At 41.8% G+C, this 22,050-nt stretch overlaps 1 long non-coding RNA gene across 1 annotated transcript in view; it reads left to right on the forward strand.

Moving 5' to 3' along the window:
• The first annotated feature begins 11,018 nt into the window (after window positions 1–11,018).
• Window positions 11,019–22,050, forward strand: part of LOC102257807 — an 18,573-nt gene continuing 7,541 nt past the window's right edge. The window contains exons 1-2 of the long non-coding RNA XR_313622.2: window positions 11,019–11,069; window positions 15,816–15,911. This is a non-coding gene — a long non-coding RNA (uncharacterized LOC102257807). The remainder of the gene's footprint in view (window positions 11,070–15,815; window positions 15,912–22,050) is intronic.

Genomic DNA, 22,050 nt, shown 5'->3' on the forward strand with positions numbered 1-22,050 from the left:
TTGCATTTTCTTGATGGGGCACCACACAGGTTTTATTTCCTACTCGGGGGCCTGAGACTCCAGGTAGGTCATGTCACATCTCTGAACCTCTTCTCCCCTGTGGAACGAGGGCACTGGATTCCACTATTCCAGTGAAGAAGGCACAGTTAGAACAGAAAACCACTCATCTCCACATTGGCTTGAACCTGATTGTGTGATCACATATGGGATAGTGTAGTTGAAAGAACACAGGATTCAGGATACCAACAGCATATTTCAAGAACCAGAACAAATATTCCAAAAATGTGTATGGAACCAAAAATACCCTGAATAGCAACAGTGATCTTGAGAAAGAAGAACAACATTGGAGGTATCACCATACCAGATATCAAACTATACCAAAAGGCCATAGTAATTCAAACAGCATGGTACTGGCATAAAAACAGACATATAGATCAATGTAACAAAACAGAGAGCCCAGGAATCAGCCCACACTTTATCGTCAGTTAATATTTGACAAAAGAAGCAAAAATATACGATAAGGTAAAGATAGTGATAACCAGAACGGTGAGCCGAGGTTTTTCCCTGGGGTCGTGTCTTGTGACACTGAAGAATGAGCTCCGTGGACCAGAAGATTTAAGCAAAAGTGTGGAAAATTTATTACAAGCAGATTCAGACTCCCCGCACGGGGAGGGGGCCCAATAATGGGCTGCCCATGTAGCCTTGTAATCTAGGGTACATATTTGATACAAGTCTGCTCTATATCTACCCTTGTGGTCACCTGATTGATTCCCTCAATTGTTCTTGCTCAGCAACGGACCTGAACTTTCCTTGTTTCTATGCATCAGTTCACCTTACTGTTGCAGATTCTCCCTAGTTACCCATGCCTCCCTCTTAGAGTCCAAAAACATTTTGTTATTCCTACTTGGTTGGTTCCTGTGGTTAGGCTGCTCAAACTGCCGTGCCTGGCCCTGCCTATGTTCCACCTGCCTTTGTTTTCCACTGGACCCCTGCCTGTGTGCTTGCGTGTCAATCTAATTCCTCTCAATAGTGTACTCGATAAATAGTGTTGAAATACTGGACAGATACATGCCAGAAAAATGAAACTGGACCACTTTCTTACACACAACCATAAACTCAAAATGGATTAAAGACTTAAATGTTGGGCTAAAAACCATAAAAATCCTAGAAGAAAACATAGGCAGCAAAATCACAGACATTTCTCATCACAATGTTTTTTCTGATATATCGCCTTGGACAAGGAAATCAAAAAATAAATAAACAAATAGGACAACATCAAACTAAAAAGTTTTTTTCCTGTTATTTCTCTTGTTGACACTATTGCAGATGCCCCCATTTCACCCCCTGGGCCCCTGTCCACGCAGCTTGTGCCCCTCCTTCCCTCAGGCCATCACCACAATGTTGTCTGTGTCCATAGGTTAGGCATATATGTTCTTTGGCTGATCCCTTCACCTTCTCTCATACAGTGTCCCCTCATCTCTCCCCTCTGACAGCTGTCAGTTCCCTGTATCCATGCCACTGTTTCTATTTTGTTCCTCAGTTTATTTTGTTCATTAGATTCCAGATATAAGTGAGATCATATGGTATTTGTCTTTCTCTGACTGGCTTATTTCACTTAGCATAATACGCTCCAGGTCCATCCATGCTGTCACAAAGGGTATAGGTTCCTTCTTTTTTATTGCTGTGTAATATTCCATAGTATCAAGCATGTCAAACTCAAGGCCGGCGGGCTGCATGCCTCGTTTAAATAAACAAGGTTTAAATAAACGAGGCATGTGACCCGCCGGCCACGAGTTTGACGTGCTTGGCAAATGTACCAGCTGTCAGAGGAGGGTACTGGGTGGAGGAGGTGAAGGGATTGAGCAGAGAAGGAAAAAAAGAGAAAAAATGTCTCAGGGACATAGACAACCGCGTGGTTATTGCTGGGTGGGAGGGTTTGGGTGGAGGCAGGTGGAGGAGGGCATAGGGGTGTCAATGGTGATGGACGGAGACTTGACTTGGGGTGATGAACACACAATACAGTGTACAGATGATGTGTTGTAGAACTGTGCACCTGAAGCCTGTATAAATTTGTTAACCAGTGTCACCCCAATAAATTCAATAAAAAGGAATAAAAGGAGCACAGGCTTTACAGTCAGTCGACCTGTATTATTCAAGGCTTATTATTCATTATTCACTAACTCTGTGACTCAGAGAAAGTCTCTCCCTCACTAAATTTCTGCTTCCTCAACTGGAACTGAGATGTAATAATGCCTCCATCACAGGGTTATTCATTCATTCATTCGTTCATTTCTTTCATTCATTCTGTGAATCTTATTGAGAACCTGCAATGGACTGTCCTAGTTGCTGAGAAGACGGCAGTGAACAGAACAACCAAAATCCCTGCCGGCATTTAAATGGAGACACACAGCTCAACCGCAACATCATTTATGTGACTTACACTTCATTGTTGATATTTAGAATATTTTCCATTTTTATGGTCACAAACAATTGTAGGGTTTGGGTAGTGGTAGAAGAAAGGAATTAAACAAAAATAAAGGGTAAAATGGATTTAAATGATGAAAAAAAAAATAAAGTGGGAGGTGGGGACGGGAGTACAAAAGGGGCAGTGAGAAAGGTTGACTTACACTTCATTGTTGATATTTAGAATATTTTACATTTTTATGCTCACAAACAATTGTAGGGTGTGGGTAGTGGTAGAAGAAAGGAATTAAACAAAAATAAAGGGTAAAATGGATTTAAATAATGAAAAAAAAAATAAAGTGGGAGGTGGGGACGGGAGTACAAAAGGGGCAGTGAGAAAGGGGACAGTGTTGCAGTTTTTAAGAGGCAGCCAGGTAAGACTCACTGAAAAGATGACATTTCAGTGACATTCTGGAGGAGACGTGGGAATGCGCATGAAGACATCCAGAGGAAGGGTGTTCCGGGCTAAGGAAACAGTGCAAAGGTCCTGAGGCAGCACCATGCCTGGAATGTTTTAGAAAGGAAACCAGTGTGGCAGGAACAGAGTAGGTGAGGAGGCTAAGGCCAGCCAGGGAATGGGGGCAGTTCATGTTGTAAGCACTTGCTTTTTATTCTCCCTGTGTCTGGAAGCCATTGACAGGGTCTGAGGAAAAGCATGATATGATCTCACTCAGCATTTTTCTAAGCATAGTCTGGGGACTCTTCACGCAGTCAAAATATCTTCACAGAAATATAAGACATAATGTGCTCTTTTCATTCTCATCTTCTTACGAGTATACAGTGGAGTTTCTAAAGGCTGCACAACACATAATGGTTAATAGATTGAAAGCAGAAGCAGATAGGAGTATCCATCTATATTCTGTTAAGTGAGCTATTAAGGTGCTTTTCAAAATACATATACTTTCCAAAATGTACAGTTACTTTTCTCACTTCATTCTTGTGTTTTAGAAAATTTTATTTTTGAAAAAACTGTTTTATTTATGTTAATAGGCAATAGGTTTGTTATTATTTTTAATAAATTAATTATGTTTAAACTTTCAGTTTTAATTTATAAATATCAATAGATATTAATTTACATAGCCAAAGCTTTTTGGGGTCCTCAATTTCTTCCAAGGGTTTAAAGTGTTCTGAGACCAAACGCGTGAGCACTGCTGGTGTAACAAGGTTTGATGAGGCTGCAGGTGTTGAGCGGAGACTGGGGAAGCATATCAACGAAAGGATGGTGGTGACTAAAGTGGTGGCACTGGGGAGGCTGTGAAGTGCTTAGGTTCTGGATATATTTTGAAGGTAAAACTGACAGAAATGACTGATGACCATATGTAAGTCTGAGAAAAAAGAGTTAAGAATTACTCCTTGGTTTTGGTCTGATTAACCAGAAGGATCAAATTGTTCACCGAAATGAGGAAGACTGGGGGGCAGGCTCGAGGTGGTAGGGAGAGCAGCGGCACGGAGATCAGAAGCTCGGTTTTGAACATGATAAGTTTTAGGTGTTCAGAGATTTCAAGTAGGTAGATGTTCCTACAAGCCTGAAGAGAGGGAATCTGGCTGGAGATATACCTTTGGGGCGTCACCACCATTTAGAGGCATTTAAAGTCATGCAACTGGCTGAGGGCTTCAGGGAGTGAGTGTGGTTAGAGGGAGTGTGTTCCCTGTATAAAGGGTAACACATTCAAAGATGCTGCAGCATCTAGAGTTGGAGAGAAGAGGAAAGAGAGGAGGATACCGAGAAGGAATGGGAGAAAGAGAAGAAGTTGGGGGGTGGGTTCCAGATGCCAAGTGAAGAAAGCATGTTAATAAGGAAACATGGTCAACAATCTTGAACAGTGAGTACTGACTACTGAGTTCACTAGTACTGCTGGAGGTCAGTGTTGCCTTTGATCAGACGTTTCTATGGGTGGGTGGGAGAAAGTTGACTGGAGTGAGTTGGTGACAGAATGGAGAAGATGAAGATGGACAATTCTGTTGTTTGCTGTAATGGGAAGGAGAGAAATCAAGTGTTAGTAGAGGGAAAGCAAAGTCCAAACAGCATATCTAATTTATTTTCTCCTTTGATAGAGAAGAGGAAACAGTATTCTTATTCTTGTTTTTAAATTGTTATTAAATGTACTGGGGTAACATTGGTTATTAATATTATACTAATTTCAGGTGTACAATAACACAACATCTGTGTACTCTATTGTCTGCTCACCACCTGAAGTCTAGTTTCCTTCTGTCACCATATATTTCACCTCCTTTACTGTCTTTGTCCTTCCCCAATCCTTTCTCCTCTGGTAACTATCATTCAGTTGTCTATATCTATGAGTTTGTTTTTTGTCTGTATGCTTGTTTTATTTGTTCATTTGCAGATTTTTGTTTTCTATCTCACATATGAGTGAAAGCATATGGTTTTTGTCCTTTTCCATCAGACTTATTTCACTTAGCATGATACTGTCAAGATTCCTCTATGTTGTTGCAGATGGCTGTATTTCATATTTTTTTGGCTGAGTAGTATTTCATTGTACATATATATCACATCTTATTTATCCAATCATCTGTTGAAGGACAGTTAGGTTGTTTTCATGTCTTGGCTATTATGAAAAATGTGGCAATGAACATAGGGGTACATATATCTTTATTCATAAGTATTTTCAAACTTTTCGGGTAAGTAAAAGAGTAGAAAAGCATGCTTTGACAAGACAGAAAAGAGCCTGGGAAATTAATTGCATAAAGGAATTCTTAGGAAGGAGAGAGGATGGGGTCTAGTGAGAAGTGAAGGAGTTGGCCTTGCCCAGAGTGGCAGGAGGGAGATAGAGGACATGCATGCAGGTGCAGGAGGATGGAGGGTGAGCCGGTTCCCTTTTCTCTGCTCCTATTTCCTCAGTGAAATCAGAAGCAAGCACATCATTGAGAGTTAGGCTAGGGTAGGAGGTGATGCAACTTAACAACAAAAAGAATGTGTGAGATATGGTAGTTGTAAGACTACATGGCATATTCTTTAGTTCTGGATAAATGCTTGGCGCCGTTTATTCTTAACTATAGATTTGGGAAGGCAGTGCTATCTTTCACTGAGTCTTATGTACCCCCAGTATAAAGGCTATCATTATTTTCTATTGGTCGAATGCACACATTTAGTAATATTTGTCTTCCTATTGACACTCTCCCATATTTCCCACTGTAATCCTCAGGTCTATGGAGATGTTGAGGAGACACTGCTTTATAATATGTTCTTTAATATAGTTTTGATGACTAAAGATGAGGAATGGGTTCATGCCTCTGGCCCATAGTTACCCACCAAAAAGCCTGGTGGAATTAGAGAGATGAAGTAGCCCTGCGCAATTTCATGCAGTTTATGGAGGACGTGCCTGGAAAACTCTGCCGTGTACATACATCCAGGGCTATAGTACCTGTAGTCGGAGGAGTGCCAAGTGAGGAGGGTAGGAAGAATATTAAGCCATGTGTTCTCTTTCCAGTCAATTTCTCCACAGGCCCCAGGGGCCTCCCTCCAGCCCCGGCAGCTAGCAATGATTCATCACTGTCTTAGAGGGAAGTCACTTTGCAGAATCAAAGGCAATAAATTCTTGGCTTTTCAGTTCAGGAGCTTTCTCTTTTCTCTTCCTTCCCCCAAGTAAGAGAGATAGACATGGGTCGCCCCCCCCCACTGCCCCCCTCCCTGGCCCCAACCCCTAGCTGCATTGGGGGTGGTAAAAAGGAGTAGAAGCCCAGGGGGCTGAGAACCCAGTGACAGAGGGAAATCATACCTGCACTCATCGACAGCAGAAAAATAGAGATATAGCAAGGTGGGTCCGGGGCTGGGAGAGTCTGCCTCAGTCTCAGAGAAGTCAGGGAGAGCTTTCTCATGTGTCCTGAGTCCAGGAAGAGCCTGTGATCAGGACAAGGAAGACACAAAGTGGAGACAGCTCATTTGAAGTGATAGTAGGACTCCAGGACGTGCAGCAGGAATGACTCCACAGGAGGATCAGAGAGGACGCTTGCAGGATGCCGTGAGTGCCAGCACACACAGGCCAAGTCTCAGCATCCAATGCCGGTCCCTCCTAAGGACATTGCCGCACTTTGTAAGTACACCAGGACTGAGTGAGAACCCCTGAATTGAACTTCCTGAATCCAATCTGAAGATGACCAAGTCTATTCATTACATACATTGTATTTCTTCCATCAGGAGGAATACAATTAGAGATTAGTTGGAATACAGAAAAAATAGAGAAATTCACTTTTCTATCCATATGCATCATTTCTCATTAGGACCACTTACAAAATGGAAATATTCATTGAAGAAATAACATCCTACGTCACTAACATCTTAGTATGAATGATCTTACCACAGTGGCTCTCAAATGTGGAATATTTTGCTCCGGGAGGACATTTGGCAATGTCTGGAGAAATTTGACTGTCACAGCTTGGGGCGAGGGGTTGGTTGCTCCTGGCATCTAGTGGGAAGAGCCCAGGAAGGCTGTTGAACAGCCTACAATGCACAGGTCAGACCTCCACAACAAAGAATTTTCCAGCCCCCAGTGTCAATACTACTGAGGTTAAGAAACCCTCAATTTCTCTCCAGAATCAAAAGATAGGTTCATCACAAAAACACCAAATTTCTCAGGGAAGAAGTTGGGTACAGATGGAGGAAGAATATAAATTGAAACAGGGAGAAAATAAATCCTAGCTTACTCCAGATTCTGAAGTACTAGTAGTTTCAGCATGGTAATTTATTATATCTAATACCCAGAGAAAAACAACTTTACAGCTAATTGCATCCTACTTCCAATAGTACACAAAACAAACACTCAAAATACTAACAGCCACACAATACAACAAAAACACTAAGATTTTATTTCATCACCATCTGGCATGCATAACAAACACTTCTCATGTTAAGTTTCTTGAGAGTCAGGCCAAGTTAGGCTTACAGATTAGTGAAATTCTAACCTTGGAGGTAAGTAAACTTTGTTCAGTTGTCAAAGGCAAGGTAAGCCTTATAGTTCTTTCTCATCTACTTTTATATACTGCTCCAATTCTGAGGAAATTGCTTGATCATTTTCAAAAGCCTAGTTTAATGATAGCTCCAGGCAGAAATGACCACACACACACACACACACACACACACACACACACACACCAGCCTTTCTCACTTTATGCTTTAGCCATCCTGCCTCCTAGAGCCAACGGTAGCCATCCTGCCCCAAGAGCATGAGTCTAGGAGGCAATCTCCACACCATGCAGAATGGCAGGAGGAACTTGACATCTGTCCTTTATCTGGTACAAGTGAAACATTTTTGACAATGGAGAAATGAGCACACTTGCTGTTGGGTCAGAAGTCAGCAGTCCAACATACTTTTCCATTCTCCCTCCCCCCCATTTCTCTACAGCATTCTGAACTAATGGGCTGGCCATTCCCTCTATGATGGCCATATTTTTTGTGAGGCTGTCATGTTGGTTTCTCTTCCTCTCTGATTGCTCCCTTTGGGTCTTCCTGACCTTCTCTTCCTCCTGCTAGTTCCATTTTGTTCTTTCCTCTACTCCTTTGCTTCAATCTCTATTTTGGCAACTCACCTGGACCCCTTGACATTCTCCAGCAGATGCTTGTCTCTATTTAGAATTCTTTCCTGAGGTCAAGGCCCGAATTTTCAACTGTTTACTAGTCACATGACTCCCTCTGTCCAGTTTCATCACCTCTAAAATGAAGATAATAGTAGTACCTATGTCACAGGGTTATTGAAGAATATATGAGATGATACTCTGCTTGACATACAGTAAGCACTCAAGAAATGTTGGCTATTATTATTATTGTTATATTTTTCCACTTAGAAGCCCAAATGCTACTTCAAACTTATGTCCACAACCAGACTCACCTTCCTCCAAAAACCTGTTTCTTTCTTTAAAAACAAAACAAAACAAAACAAAAAACAGGCAACAAGCATTCATTTGAGAACCAAAAAAATAGCTATTTGAGAAACACTGATTCAGGTAGAAACAAACCCAAACAGTGTTTCCACTAGGGGGTGAAGGCAAGGAGATTTTATGAGAAAGGGAAGGGGAATAATTACCCAAATAGAAGGAAGGAACTTCTATTGCTGTTAAAAAGTCAAGGAAAGAATTTCAATAGATGCAAATAGGCTTAGTTATTCTTTAGCTACACATGATGGTGCTAATTCTAAAGAATGACTTTAATTTTCAGTCTGCTTTCCTGTTAGATTTGCAAAGGGTTAGTTGGAATACAGTGTTGGTTTGACCTAAAGGTTATTTTGCCCAATTTAAACATTCCAAAGGTTTGAGGCATAAGACAAGTCAGGCAGTTCTTGGGGTAGCAGCTCTGACTCCATTTATGTTATTTTTCACATTTCTTCTGTTTGATGCTCTTTCCTTGAAAGCATCTCTTCAACTATTGGAAAGCAACACTGATCAGTTATGAAAAGTATAGTATCACTGGTGCTCCATTGTTAGGAAGTCTCATTCTTGTTAGGTCATGATTTGCGTCAGAGGGAAAGATCTTTCCTTAGGAGGCCTGGGCCACATTTGAGCAACAAGAATGCCAGAACAGGCCTGGCCCGTGGCTCAGCTGGTTGGAATGCCGTCCTGTACACCGAAAGTTTGAGGATTCAATTCCCCGTCAGGGCACATGGGCTTTACCATCATGAACCTTTAAGGACAAACATCTTCTGTAATTTCTTGAGGTTTCTCAGATGAGGTCCCATAGGCCCTAATAATAGTCTGAAAACATTAAGTAGCCATCATCTGTGGTGTCTTTATAACATCAAGCTATGCAAAACAGAGTTTTATAACAGCAACATTTTCTGTAATAACAAACAAAATGATAAGTCCAATTTGGAGAATAGATCTGAACCAGGAGGCAGTACTTGAGGGCAGCCAGCTGAAGATATCAAAGAACTATGGGTATCAGTGGGCACTGTATTTAAGAAACCTGTTTCTTTTTCACTGTTTTACCCTTCTACTTACTCACCTCAACATCACTTCTAACTAAGGTGATCATATAATTTATTGCCCAAACTGGTGTACTTGTAAAGAGAACACTATTAATCATGATACCAGGTCAAAGCCACAACAGTCCCTGGCAAACTAGATGTGTGGTCCTTCTGCCTTTAAACCTCTTCTCTTCCCATCACTAGTGGGGCAGGCCCTTACCCGGACCACTGTCACTTCTCATTTGGATTACCACCATATTCTCCTCACAGACCTCCCTCTCCCCTACCTCTCCCCTTCTGTTTCATCCCACATATCCTTTCCTGCTGTAAAACTTTCAGTTTCATAATAAGGAATAGGGCATAAATTATTTACCCAGTTCAAGGCTTTCTAAGATCTCAGACAACAGCATCTATACATTCATTGCTCAGAAATAGGCCAATTGAATACACCATTTTCTGCCCACAGATTCACCCTGGACTTCTCCTTCTTCCTTTTTGTTCTGAAATGTTCTTTTATCTCCTTTTCCTCAAGACCTCCCATCCCCCTCCCCTCTTCATAGATTCACATTCTACCTACCCTCAGAGCTCATCTCCCCTGACTCTCTGCACAAGCCTTTCTACAAACAAAGAAAGCCCTGACTTCCTAACTACAACATTCTCTCCCTTGAACCCATATCATAATTAATTTTTATTTTCTTTATGGCATTTACTCCCTCCAATCTGAAAGCAGTTACTTGGATTCATTTATTTTTTTTCTAATAATATATTGAAAATTCCTTCAGAACAAGGATGTGAATTCAATAATTTATCTAAGGGACTTCATTTTAGCACTTGGTAGATACTCAGTAGATATTTATTGACCGTGTGATACTTCCATAGGCTCTTTGGAATATTTTTTATTGGCTGCATATGAAAGTATACTGAATATACTGGTTTTGTCATTTGATGGTTTCAGTTCTCAGAAGCTAGCTCGAGCTCTCATTTCCTGTGTGTGTGTGTGAGAGAGAGAGAGAGAGAGAGAGAGAGAGAGAGAGAGAGAGAAACATGGAAACATGGCATGAGGGACGCTTAGAGAGAGCTGGAAAGAAAATATGAAGCTCATTAATATTCATGTTAAGTAAAGTGTCATAGGCGGTGGCAATTTGGGTTTGCAGATAGGCAAACTGAGGCTCAGGAAGTATAATATGGCTTTAGTAGGTAGTCCTGACCAGCATCCAGGTGGCGTCATTGCTGAGAGTTATCTCAGCCACCTCTTCCCTTTACCTCAGGGGAGACCATGACACTGAGGGGTGAGGCGAGGTGACTCCCCATCACCCCCAGAGACTACGTGATAGTCAGAGCCCTTATCGCCTGCCCTAGATGGTTTGTATCTATAAAGACTTACATTCTGGTGAAAGAGATGGATGAGTCACTGTTTTGTATCTTGTGAAGCAGAAAGGAAACATTTAGAAACTATAATTTCTGTAAATGAGTAACTTCTCATGTAGTAAAATGTGTGCAATTGCCAATGGCATAGTTGGTCTGAGGAGACTGGGTGGCCTGGCACATGCCTGACGGGCTGGTCACTTCCTGTGGGTCACAAACTGGAACGGTGTTGCTTCCCACATACCAGGCACAGCCCAGAGCGCTTTAGCTCAGCGCCTCATCTCATTCTCACACACTCCCGTGAGCTCCCTGTTCACAGAGATTAAGGTAAGTGGAGAGTTGGGATTTGAGTTCAGGATGCCTAATTTTAATAACTTACTGCACATAGCAGTCAGGTCTGCTATGTGCAGTAAGAACTGGAGGAGGAGAGGAGTGGAGAGAAAATTTCGTAATCACACACACACACACCCAGGCCCACAGCCCAAGAGGAGAGCTTGGCTGGGCCAAAGAGGAGAGCTTGAGGGGCCAGCCTGGTTCCCTCAGAGAGGTCCATTGAGGTGCAGGCACACGTCTTCCAGAGGCTTCTTCCCTTTGCTCACAATATGCAATTTGTCTCCACTCAGATAAGGATAAGCAGGGCCAGCCAGATATAAAACCCAGACACTCCCAACATTGTTTCTGTCCTCCCTTTTCTTTCACTAGCACCTCCTTCTAACCCATGCCAGGTGGCCATTGCTTTTCTACATTTTCCTCTATCACAGCTATTAAGACCTGATGTCATTTTATACTGCTTGCCAGAAATTTATTCACACTTTTGTGCAAGCTCTCCTGGGCATTCGTACATTTTAGCTTCTTGCTATCCCAGCAGAATAAATGGCGTGACTCCCCTGAAATGAGTTTTAGGCAACACCCAGGCCTTCAGGGAGAGACGTGGAGGGTCATGGAGTCTTCTAGTTGTCCCTAAAATTGTATTCTGCCTAAGGCCTGCCGTGAGGTAAACCTGCTTCCCTGATGGATGTAGCTGGGGCCCAGGAAACCCAGAGCCTGGGCCACCTCCCAGCTGCTCTGCACCGAAGAAGCAGAGCAGAGGGGAGGGGAGGATTCACAGCAAACACCAAGTACGCATTTCCACTTCCCATGTTGCCTTTGCCTTCCTGGCAGTGGCGGCAGCAATAATAGACTCCATCTAGTCAGGACCTACTATGTGTCAGGCACTTTGCTCAGTCCTTAGTACACTATTCTTCCTAAAGCTGTGATGGTTGAGTGTTTGGATTTGCATATCATGTTATCATAGTGCGTGACATTAAAGATTTGCTGGAAAGATAAGTGAAAAAATATCATGTAACTACTTAGCACAGAAACGAGCACATAAGAAGTATTCTGCAAGTGTCAGCCTTTCAAGGTCCGTTTTACTATCTCCCCTTTACAAATTTGGAAGCTGAGGCTCAGAGAGGTCAAGTACAATGTTTAAGATTATACAGCTAGAAAGTAGAGAAGTTAGGCTTTAAGTCCAGACCTACCTAATTTTCTCCCCTACTGGTGTGCTCCATTCTCAGACGAGGGACTTTCCTATTCTGATAAAGCAACATGGAGCTGTTTTCCAATAAGCAACTTTTATTTTCAAAATAGAAATTTCACCTTTAAAATCTTGAGACCTTATTGCCAAGATCACTCATGCACCAAAACCAAACCATAAGCCCTCCTCATTCCCAAGTCAGGGCTCTTGTATATGGTAGTTCAAGGAATGAGACTGCCATGGGGGTTCGTGGGGAGTCATCCTTTGTGGTCTGTATGAGCACATGCAATAACCTACCAAGTGCCCAGACAGACCCACCTTGAATCCCATTGAAGGGGCTACAAAAGCTATTACAGCTGTTTGAACATGTGAATGTGCACACATGCACACGCACACACACGCACACGCACACGCACACACATATGCATTGACTTTAGGCACTATTTCCCATTACCACACCCGAGGACAATTTAAAGTCAGGCCCCAGCCAATGTCTGTTCCACTTCAAGTAAGTGGCTTACTCATTTCACTTTTATTAGTAAAGTCTGGGTATGGCTATTTTCTCCTAACCGGTTCATCCATATCCCACTATCCCAAAGGGTGACTCTTAGGTTTCTTTTCTGTCCTTAACTTGCTAAAAGTGCCGTGATGCAGGCCCTTGGGTCTCTACACTCTTGTTGCGGGAGCTGGGGCCATTGATTCAGTGTGGTGTATGCTCATGCTGTGGCTGAGACTGTACGATAATATTACCTTTCACAGTCAACTCGTGACCCCCTCAGTAGGCACATGTGCAGAATGAATATCAGTGCAGCTATATTACTCACAGCCTCCATGGCTTTGAATTCGTTTCTGTCCATCCCTTCGGCTGGATAGCATTGCCTCTGCAGAGCACAGAAAAACGCAAACATCTCAAATCCCCCTTACAGCTCAGCTGCAAAGGGGTATTAGAGTTCGTTCACCTTACCTCCCTAGGACATGGTCAGGCAAAACAGTATTTTTCAAGGTCTGGGGTTAGAATCATTGGAATGATCCAAGGCAGTGGTTCTAGAGATATCTGTGTTAAAGGACCAGTTCTATTTGTGTGGTTTTTTTTTTTTACAATTTATAATCTATTGCATACTGACACTTATTTTAAATACAATAAACATGAATTATTAGAAAATTAAATGAAAAAAGACATAAAAATATAAGCCCCAAAATTAAAATTTAGATTCAGAAGATATACTATGGTTCTATCAAATTCCTAAAGTAGTTTCTCAATGCTTACTTTCAATTCTGGACTCATCTTCTCATGGACCTGCAACAAATTGCATAGGCAATTTGAATGTACTCTACGTGTTGAGCAATGGACAAGGCTGCTCTCTCAGAACCCTCATCCCCACCCCCTGCCTCCCTGCTCTGATAGCCAAAGTCCTGCATTTAAAGATTGAGCCTGTGCAGACAACATCACCTCATGTCGCCCAGGCCAAGTGCTCCTTCTGTGGGCTGAACAGCCTTCGGCTCTTAAATTATGACCCTGATTGTGTCAGTATCTGGTTCAAGAGCTCAGCTGACGGTTATCTACTCTGTGCATGAGCACACAAATCACAGCTTTCCTCTCTGGACCGTTAGGAAGGGTTGCCTTGCTGCTCTGATTAATTATGCATCAGTTAATTAATTTGTTGGCTTTAGTGAATTGAATCAATTATTTTAAATGGCTTTTAATTGCTAATATATGCATTATAACAAAAGACAAAAGCTGTTAATAGAATTTAACATGAAAACCTCCCAGGATAGGACATGGCCTTGTAAAATAAATTAAAGTTTCCCAAAGTGTCTCTGTGACTCCCCCAAAGCCAATGGAATCAGAAGAAATATGAGATTCTGTTTAAAGGCTCTTTTAGAAATAATCACAAACTAATACAAATGAATAAGGTATGAGAATTTTTTGACAGCTCACTGTCATCCATACAACCATCTCAAAGCTTCTGCATTAGGTCTCACAGGAAATCTAGAAGGTTCCAGGAGAGCAGGATCTCAGTGTAAATCTCATCTAGAGCTCAGTGTTGTGTCTGTTAACAACAATGAGTGGCTTGGAGGATTCTGGATTTTCTCTCACTCCAGGGAAGAAGACAAGTGAGAGGGTGGACCCTGGACAACACTGGGCTGGGGGTCGGGGCGGGAGAGATTCTTCAAGAGCCACCATCTTGTCTTATCCAGTCTAGAAACATGGGACAAGAAACCAGGGGCAGAAGAAGACATGACACAGCTCTGCATCCCCTGAGGAGGGGGAGGGACACCCTCCCTCCTTCTTTGTTCCTGGGTTAACTCCATGGGGTGTGAGAGGAAGAGAACAGAGGGAAAATTAGAGAGTGGGATTATGCAGTGGACAATTTTCTTCCCTACAGTAACTTACTCAGCAGCCACAGGGAGGATCTTCATACCAGAGGCATGTGAAAGCCAAAGTAGCTCCTTGGCTAAACTTCACTGACTGTAATATTTTTACTGGGAGTTCAGAGCTGATCCATAAATAAGCCTCATTTTATAGACTGATTCCTGCCTTTGAAAAATGTCCCAGGTGTCCAAAAGATGATGGTTGGTAATCAGAAGAATAACTGTCTTTTTAAAAAAAATTCTCAGATTAATTCATTTATTGCTCAAACATTTGAAAGCCTTGTGCATGCCAGGCCGTGTGCTAGGTGCTGAGTTAAAAAGAGCAAGCTGTCTGTCTGTGCTCTCAAGGAGATGAAAATCTGGTACCAAACAACTGGAGTATCATGTCATAAATGCTACAGAAAGGTGAAGGCTATAGTAATATAGTGAAATGCTACTTAACCCAGGCTCGCAAAACCATGGCGGGTACAAAAAGTAGGTGAGTCCTGAAGGGCAGGGCAGGGGTGAGCTAAGCAAAAAACCAGGTCAGAGAAGGAAGGTGTCTGGCAGAGAAAGAGCCAGAGGCATGTGAAAGCCTTGTCAGGGCTAGAGCGCAGGGTGGCTGGAGGTCCAGACTGAATCGCACAGGTGACAAGAAGCCATTGAACGGTTTTAGGATAAAGAATAACATGATTATGCCTGTGTTTAGAATGATCATCATAGCAGCAGTGTGGAAATGGATGGGAGAGAGGTGAAGACAATAAGCAGAGAAATAAAATAAGACCCTGTTGCAGCAGTTCAGGAAAAACGTAATGGGAACCCCAAGTAACTAACCTGCAAGGATAGAGAAGAAGACTTGGGGGTGGGGGTGATGTGGACACTGTGATGTGTCACTCAAATGCCCCATCAATGAAGCACTTGCTGCCCCAGTTATTGGGAATGCCAAGTGCAGCCCGTATTCAGCTGCCAAGCCCTTCAAGGATTGCTGGAGTTGCATAGAGTCCTCACCGGAGGTCACTTCCCATCTCAGTGTGGTCCAATGACTGAGTAGTGTGTGGGCATGAAGGCTTGGCCAACTTGGTCCAATGCAGGGCCACTTTGAAGGGTCGTTCTAGCTCCACTGCTCTCTGTGGAATGACACAAAGCTGTGTGCTGCTCCACCTCTCCCTCTGCCCACTCCTGCTTCATTCTCTTCCCTTCCACAGGGCTGATCACAGGCGCACAACCTCATAAGCATCCTGCATACTACACTCCATCTGAGTCTGCTTCCTAGGGAACTCAAGTTGCAACTGGATTCATAGGTAAGGAAGGGTGGGGGGGGGAATCAATAACAATTCCAAGATTTCTCTCTTAGGTAAGTCAGATAGGAAATAAAGGAAGAAGAACAAGTTTAGAAGGGGAGCACTGCATCCGTTCTTAGCACTGTCTTAATTTGTTAGTGACATCACAGTTTTCATGTTTCCTTGGCTTGAAACCCTGGAGTCATCTTGGCCCTTTCTTCACTTCAAACTCAATTGTCAGTAAGTTTTATCTATTTTCTTTTTCATATGGATCTGGGATGCAAGCCTTCTACTTTATTGCTACTTCTTACTTTTATCTATTCCAAGTCTTACTGCTTTATGCCTAAATTGCCACATCAGCTTTGGAATGAACCTTTTTGGCCTCTGTTCCCAACCTGTTGGTTCCTAACAGCTTCCCTAAAGAACCATTTTCATTATGCTACTTTCCAGCATAGCATATCACAAAGTTTAGAGCCATGTAATAGATATTGGTAAACTTATTGTTCCAGTCCATTCATCTTTATTCTATTTAAGAAATGCTGCTTGAACTGCTACTATAATCTAGGCATAATAGTAGGAGCTTGGGGATCCAATGTGAATAAGAGATAGTCTCTGACTTCTGGGAATTTTCAATTTAGTAGGAGACTAATACTTAAATAATAGTGAAATAGTGTGATGAAAGCTCAATTGAGGCAGAGGTTTTTATAGAACACAGGGTAGAACGGAATTATTTCTGTCCAGATTCTTTCTGATGGTTATCAACTTTTTCCAATGTTCTATCAACTAGCTCCACCCTGCTCAGCCGTTCTAATTTCCCCACTCTCCAGGTTGGTGTATTCACTGCCTGTGGGTGGTAACCAGCCTTCAGTGATCCTTCACTTCAGATATTTATGCTCTGTGTGGTCTCTCCTTACCCCACTCCCCAACACACATATATTGGAGAGGGATACTTTCTCTAACCATCAGGATATTGTGGAAATGATAAAGTTTAAGTTCTAGGGATAGGTCATAAGACCTTTTACTTTATGTGATTAAAATATATGACACCTGGGTTTCAAGACACTGGACATCAGTAATGAAGGAGAGTAATTGCTGAGAGGTGGGAAGCAGATGGTGACTTTCTGATTTTATTGCCGTGAGAGTTTCCAGGGCACAGCACAGGAAGGGGAGACCAGGGGGAGCAGACTCACTAAGTTGAGAATCTAGGGAGAAGAAGGTGGCTAGCATTTGCAGATCAAAATGTTAGAGAGGAGAGAGAACTCCAGAAATCTGCAGAAGGCCACCCTTGCGTGGTCTGCTGTGTAGTAATGAGCACATGTAGGTGAGGAAAACAACCCAAAGATGGACAGAGAATCATACTTTCTTATCTTAAAGGATAAGGAGTAGTACTCAACCCGCACTCAGAGCTGGAAACAGTGCCTGTTCCCAATAGTCAGACTGAAAAACTTAATTCACAGAACACTGAGTAAAGCATTCAGAAGGGTCTTGCCTCACTAGTGAATTCTTGTCCCACATAACAAATCTTAAATGAAAGACCTGAAAGGACCAAAACATTTCAAGTAACTTAATTTTGTTCCAGAACAAAATACTGATAGACTACAAAACTATCCAATACCTCAAAACATAAAATTCAAAATTTCTGGCATCCAATAAAAAATCACCAAGCATGCAAAATAGCAGAGATATATGACTATTGAGTATAAGTAAAGAATTAAAACTGACCCAGATTGCCATGGACTGTGTGGCTCAGTTGGTTGGCGTTGTACTGTGTACCTAAAGGTTGCCGCTTTAATTTCCAGTCAGGGCACATGCCCAGGTTGGGGGCTTGATCCCCAGTGTGGGGCATGCAGAAGGCAGCCAATCACCGTTTCACTCTCACATCAATCTTTCCACCCACCCCCTCCGCCCTCCCCCATACCCAGAGAGCTGGCTGGCTGCTCTCTCTGAGTCTATTTTGCTTGTTAGTTCATTTGGTTCATTAGATTCCACTTACAAGTGAAATCATATGGTACTTATCTTTCTCTAATTGGCTTAGTTCACTTAGCATAATGCTCTCCAGGTTCATCTATGCTGTTGCAAAGGGTAGTATTCCATTGTGTAAATGTACCACAGCTTTTTTTAATCCATACATCTATTGATAGACACAAGCTGCTTCTAAATCTTGGATATATCAAATAATACTGCAATGAACATAGGGATGCATATTTTCTTTCAAATTAGGGTTTTGAGTTTCTTCCAATAAATTCCCTGAAGTGGAATCACTGGGTCATAAGGAAGTTCAATTTTTAATTTTTTGAGGTAACTCCTTACTGCTTGCCATAGTGGCTGCACCAATCTGCATTCGCACCAACAGTGCATAAGGGTTCCCTTTTCTCCACGTCCTTGCCAACACTTGCTGCCTGTTGATTTACTGAAGAGAGCCACTCTGGCAGATGTGAGGATTTGTGGTCTTATAAGAAGAGACAGGACACCTTGTTCTCGGTCTCCACTATCCACCATGTGGGAACACAACAGTAAGGATACATAAAAATCAGGAAGTGGTTCTTCACCAGTCACTAAATCTACCAGCACCTTGATCTTGGACTTCACAGCTTCCAGAACTGTGAGACATAAATATGTGTTGTTTCAGCCACCCAGCCTATGGTATTCTGTTTTAGTAGCCCACATCATGCAAGACAAAATGTGAAGTGGTGCGATATCTTTTGAAGGTCAACTAGGATAAGTTACAATGTTTGCTATCAACTCTAAGGAACCAGTTAAATAACAAAATAAGTAGTTGGAGCTAATAAGCCAACAATGGAGATAAAATGCAATAATAAAAAATACTCAGTTCAAAAAGGGGGCAGAACAAGAAGAATATAAAACAAGTAGAGAATAAACAATAAGATGGTAGATATAAACCAGAACATATCCATATTCATAGTAAGCATTACTGCTCTAAACATTTCAATTAAAAGGCTAAGATTGTCAGATTGTATAAAAAAGCAACACAGCTGTATGCTGCCTACAAAGAATACAATTTAAATGTAAAGGCACAGATAGATTAAAAATAAATGAAGAAAAATATATTTCATGTTAACATTAGTCAAAAGAAAGTTGTGGTAGCTATATTAATTTCAGACAAACTAGATTTCAGAGCACAGAATATTACCAGGATAAAGAAGTTCATTTCATAATGATAAAGAGGTCAATTTATCAATAAGACATAGCAATCTTCAATATGCACCTAATAATAGAGTTTCAAAATATATAAAACAACAACTGGTAGAAGTACAGGAAAAACAAACAAACCATTATAGTCACATATTTCAGTTTCCCTCTCTCAATAAATGATAGAAAAATTACACAGAAAACCAGTAAGGAAATAGAAGACTTGAACATATTTATGAACCAACTTGACCTAATTGATATTGATTCAAAATAGATCATATGCTTAAATGTAAAATCTAAAACTATAGTTTCTAGAAGGGAAGATAGGAGAAAAGCTGTACGTCTGGTGAGACAAAGATTTTCTAGATGTAAAGCATGGACCATAAAAAACAAATTGATTAATTAGACTTCATTAAAACTAAAGATTGCTTTTTAAATATTGCTGTTTAGAGAGTGGAAACCTAAGCAAAAATTGGATATATTGAGGAGGTTATGGAGGAACTAGAAATCTCATTCACTGCTGGTGGAAATATAAAACAATACAACCATTTTGGAAAACAGTTGTTTTCAGTTTCTTAACAAAGTACACATACGCCTAGCACATAGATCCAACCATTCTTCATATACAGGGTGCCCCCAAAACTGTGTACACACTTTAACTGCTTGTAGCTCAACTTGGAAAATGAAATGTATTTCAATAAACACTGCCTTTATAATTATTCAAAGTGTGTGTATACATTTTGGGGGGACACCCTATATTTACCTGAGAAAAAGAAAAGATATATCCACACAAAGACTTGTACACAAATATTCACAGTAGCTTTATTTGAAAAAGCCCAGACCAGGAAACAACCCACATGTCCCTCAGCAGGTGCATGGATAAACAAAACTGCAGCATATGCATACAATGGAATGCTACTTAGCAACAAAAGAGGACAGAATTATTGATATATACCAACAACACAGGCAAATATTAAAATAATTATGCTGTATAAACACATATGCAAAGGATAGAAACTGTATGACTTTATTCATATAAAATTATAGGAAATACCAGCTAATTTATAGTAAATAAAAAGCAAGTCAGTAGTTGCCTGCAGGTAGGGAGAGAGGAAGAACAAGCAGGCAGGATCACTGAGGGGCAGGAGGAGACGTTGGGAGGTGATGGATATGTTTACTATCTTGATCATGGCAAATTTTTCACAGGTGTATCCATATATCAAAACATCAAATATTACAATTTAAATATATACATTTGATTGTATATCAATTATACCTGAATAAAGTGGCTTAAGATAAAAAAATTTGTGAAAGTCATTAGTGACATTATAGTTTCCAATAAATCTGATCTGGCTATGTAAGCAGCCTTGCTAAGGAACACATACGTTATTCCAGTCTTTCTCTGCCAGAAAGTGTGGCAGATAAATGGACAGACATCAGCATTTCCCCCCCCATTAGATTATGCACCTGCCCAGCCCTTGTGCCCTGACTCCAATTGCACCAGCAGAGCTGGCCTTTGTTTGCAACCTTTTAACCTGCAGCGCAGAATGGAAATTTTTGCTCAGACAGAGCCATCTTTCCCTGGATGTTGCAGGTCAGCACCAGGTGACTGCAGAACTCCCCTGGAAAACTCACATCATTGTAAGAGCTAGGCTGGTTTTCAACTGGTCCAGAGAGCCCTTCTTCCGCCTGCCCTGCAGACAGGCAATTGTTCTCCTTTATTGCTATGTTCAACCTTCCCGGCCTCCAGCCACCACTCTGTCACTCTAATGACGCCAGGCACCGTGTTGGACCATTTCCAGATGCCATAAGCTCCTCAAGGAAGGGTTAGGAGCTGTGGCCTATTCATCTTGCTCTCCCTACACCAAATATAGTTCCTGAACCAAAGTCAGCCGTGAATACATGTTTATTTTATGAACAGATGAACAAATGAATGTTTATTGTAAAAAAGACAACCTTCAAGGTAATCCTAATATGTAAAAATACATTATAAACAGGTTGTGATGTAAATCTTAATTCTTAAGAAAGTTATTTAGAATTAGCGACATATTTGCCTACAGAATAATGATAGCTAACATTTATCATGTGCTACTGTTAAGGCACTTTTCTAGGCCTTTCATTCTGCATTGCCCCCTGGAATCCTCACAAGCACCTGTATTAGCTCGCCAGGTCCTCCACAACAAAATACCACAGCCTGGATGGCTTAAACAACAGGCATTTATTTCACACAATTCTAGAGGCTAGAAGTCCAAGATCAAGGCATCAGCAGAGCTATTTTCTTCTGAAACCTCTTTCATTGGCTTGCAGATGCCCCTCTTCTTCCTGTGTCTTCACATGGTCTTCCCTCTATGTGTGCCTGTATCCTAATTTCTTCTTATGAAGACACTAGTCAGATTTAAATAGGGCTCACCCATGGGACCTCATTTTAACTCAATTACTCTAATAAAGGCTCTATTTCCAAATAGAGTCACATTCTGAAGTATTGGCAGGTAAGACGGCAACATATGAATTTTAAGGGGACACAATTCACTCCATAATAGTACCTGTAAGTTCAGTTATAACTGTTGTTCTCATTTTACAGCTGAGAAAAACAAGGCAAAGAACAGCTGCACTCTCCAATGTTGTATCTTTAAGAAATGTCAGTGCCTGGAAACTAAAACAGGAGGTCTGAACATTCCAGAGCTGCATTCTTCTTAAATATATATATACTAGAGGCCCGGTGCACAAAAATTTGTGCACTCGGGGGGGAAGAGGGGGTCCCTCAGCCCGGCCTGTGCCCTCTCGCAGTCTGGGACCCCTCAGGAGATAACGCCCTGCTGGCTTAGGCCTGCTCCCGGGTGGCAGAGGGCAGGCCCAATCCCTAGGTGCAGCCCCTGGTCGGGCTCAGAGCAGGGCCGATTGGGGAGTTGGGGCGCCGCCCCCTGTCATGCACAGAGCAGGGCGGATCGGGAGGTTGCGATGCCACCCTCAGTCACGCTCATGGTAGGGCCGATTGGGGAGTTGGGGCACC

The sequence above is a fragment of the Myotis brandtii genome, unplaced genomic scaffold (assembly GCF_000412655.1).
Source record: "Myotis brandtii unplaced genomic scaffold, ASM41265v1 scaffold240, whole genome shotgun sequence".
NCBI classification, from domain to species: Eukaryota; Metazoa; Chordata; class Mammalia; order Chiroptera; family Vespertilionidae; genus Myotis; species Myotis brandtii.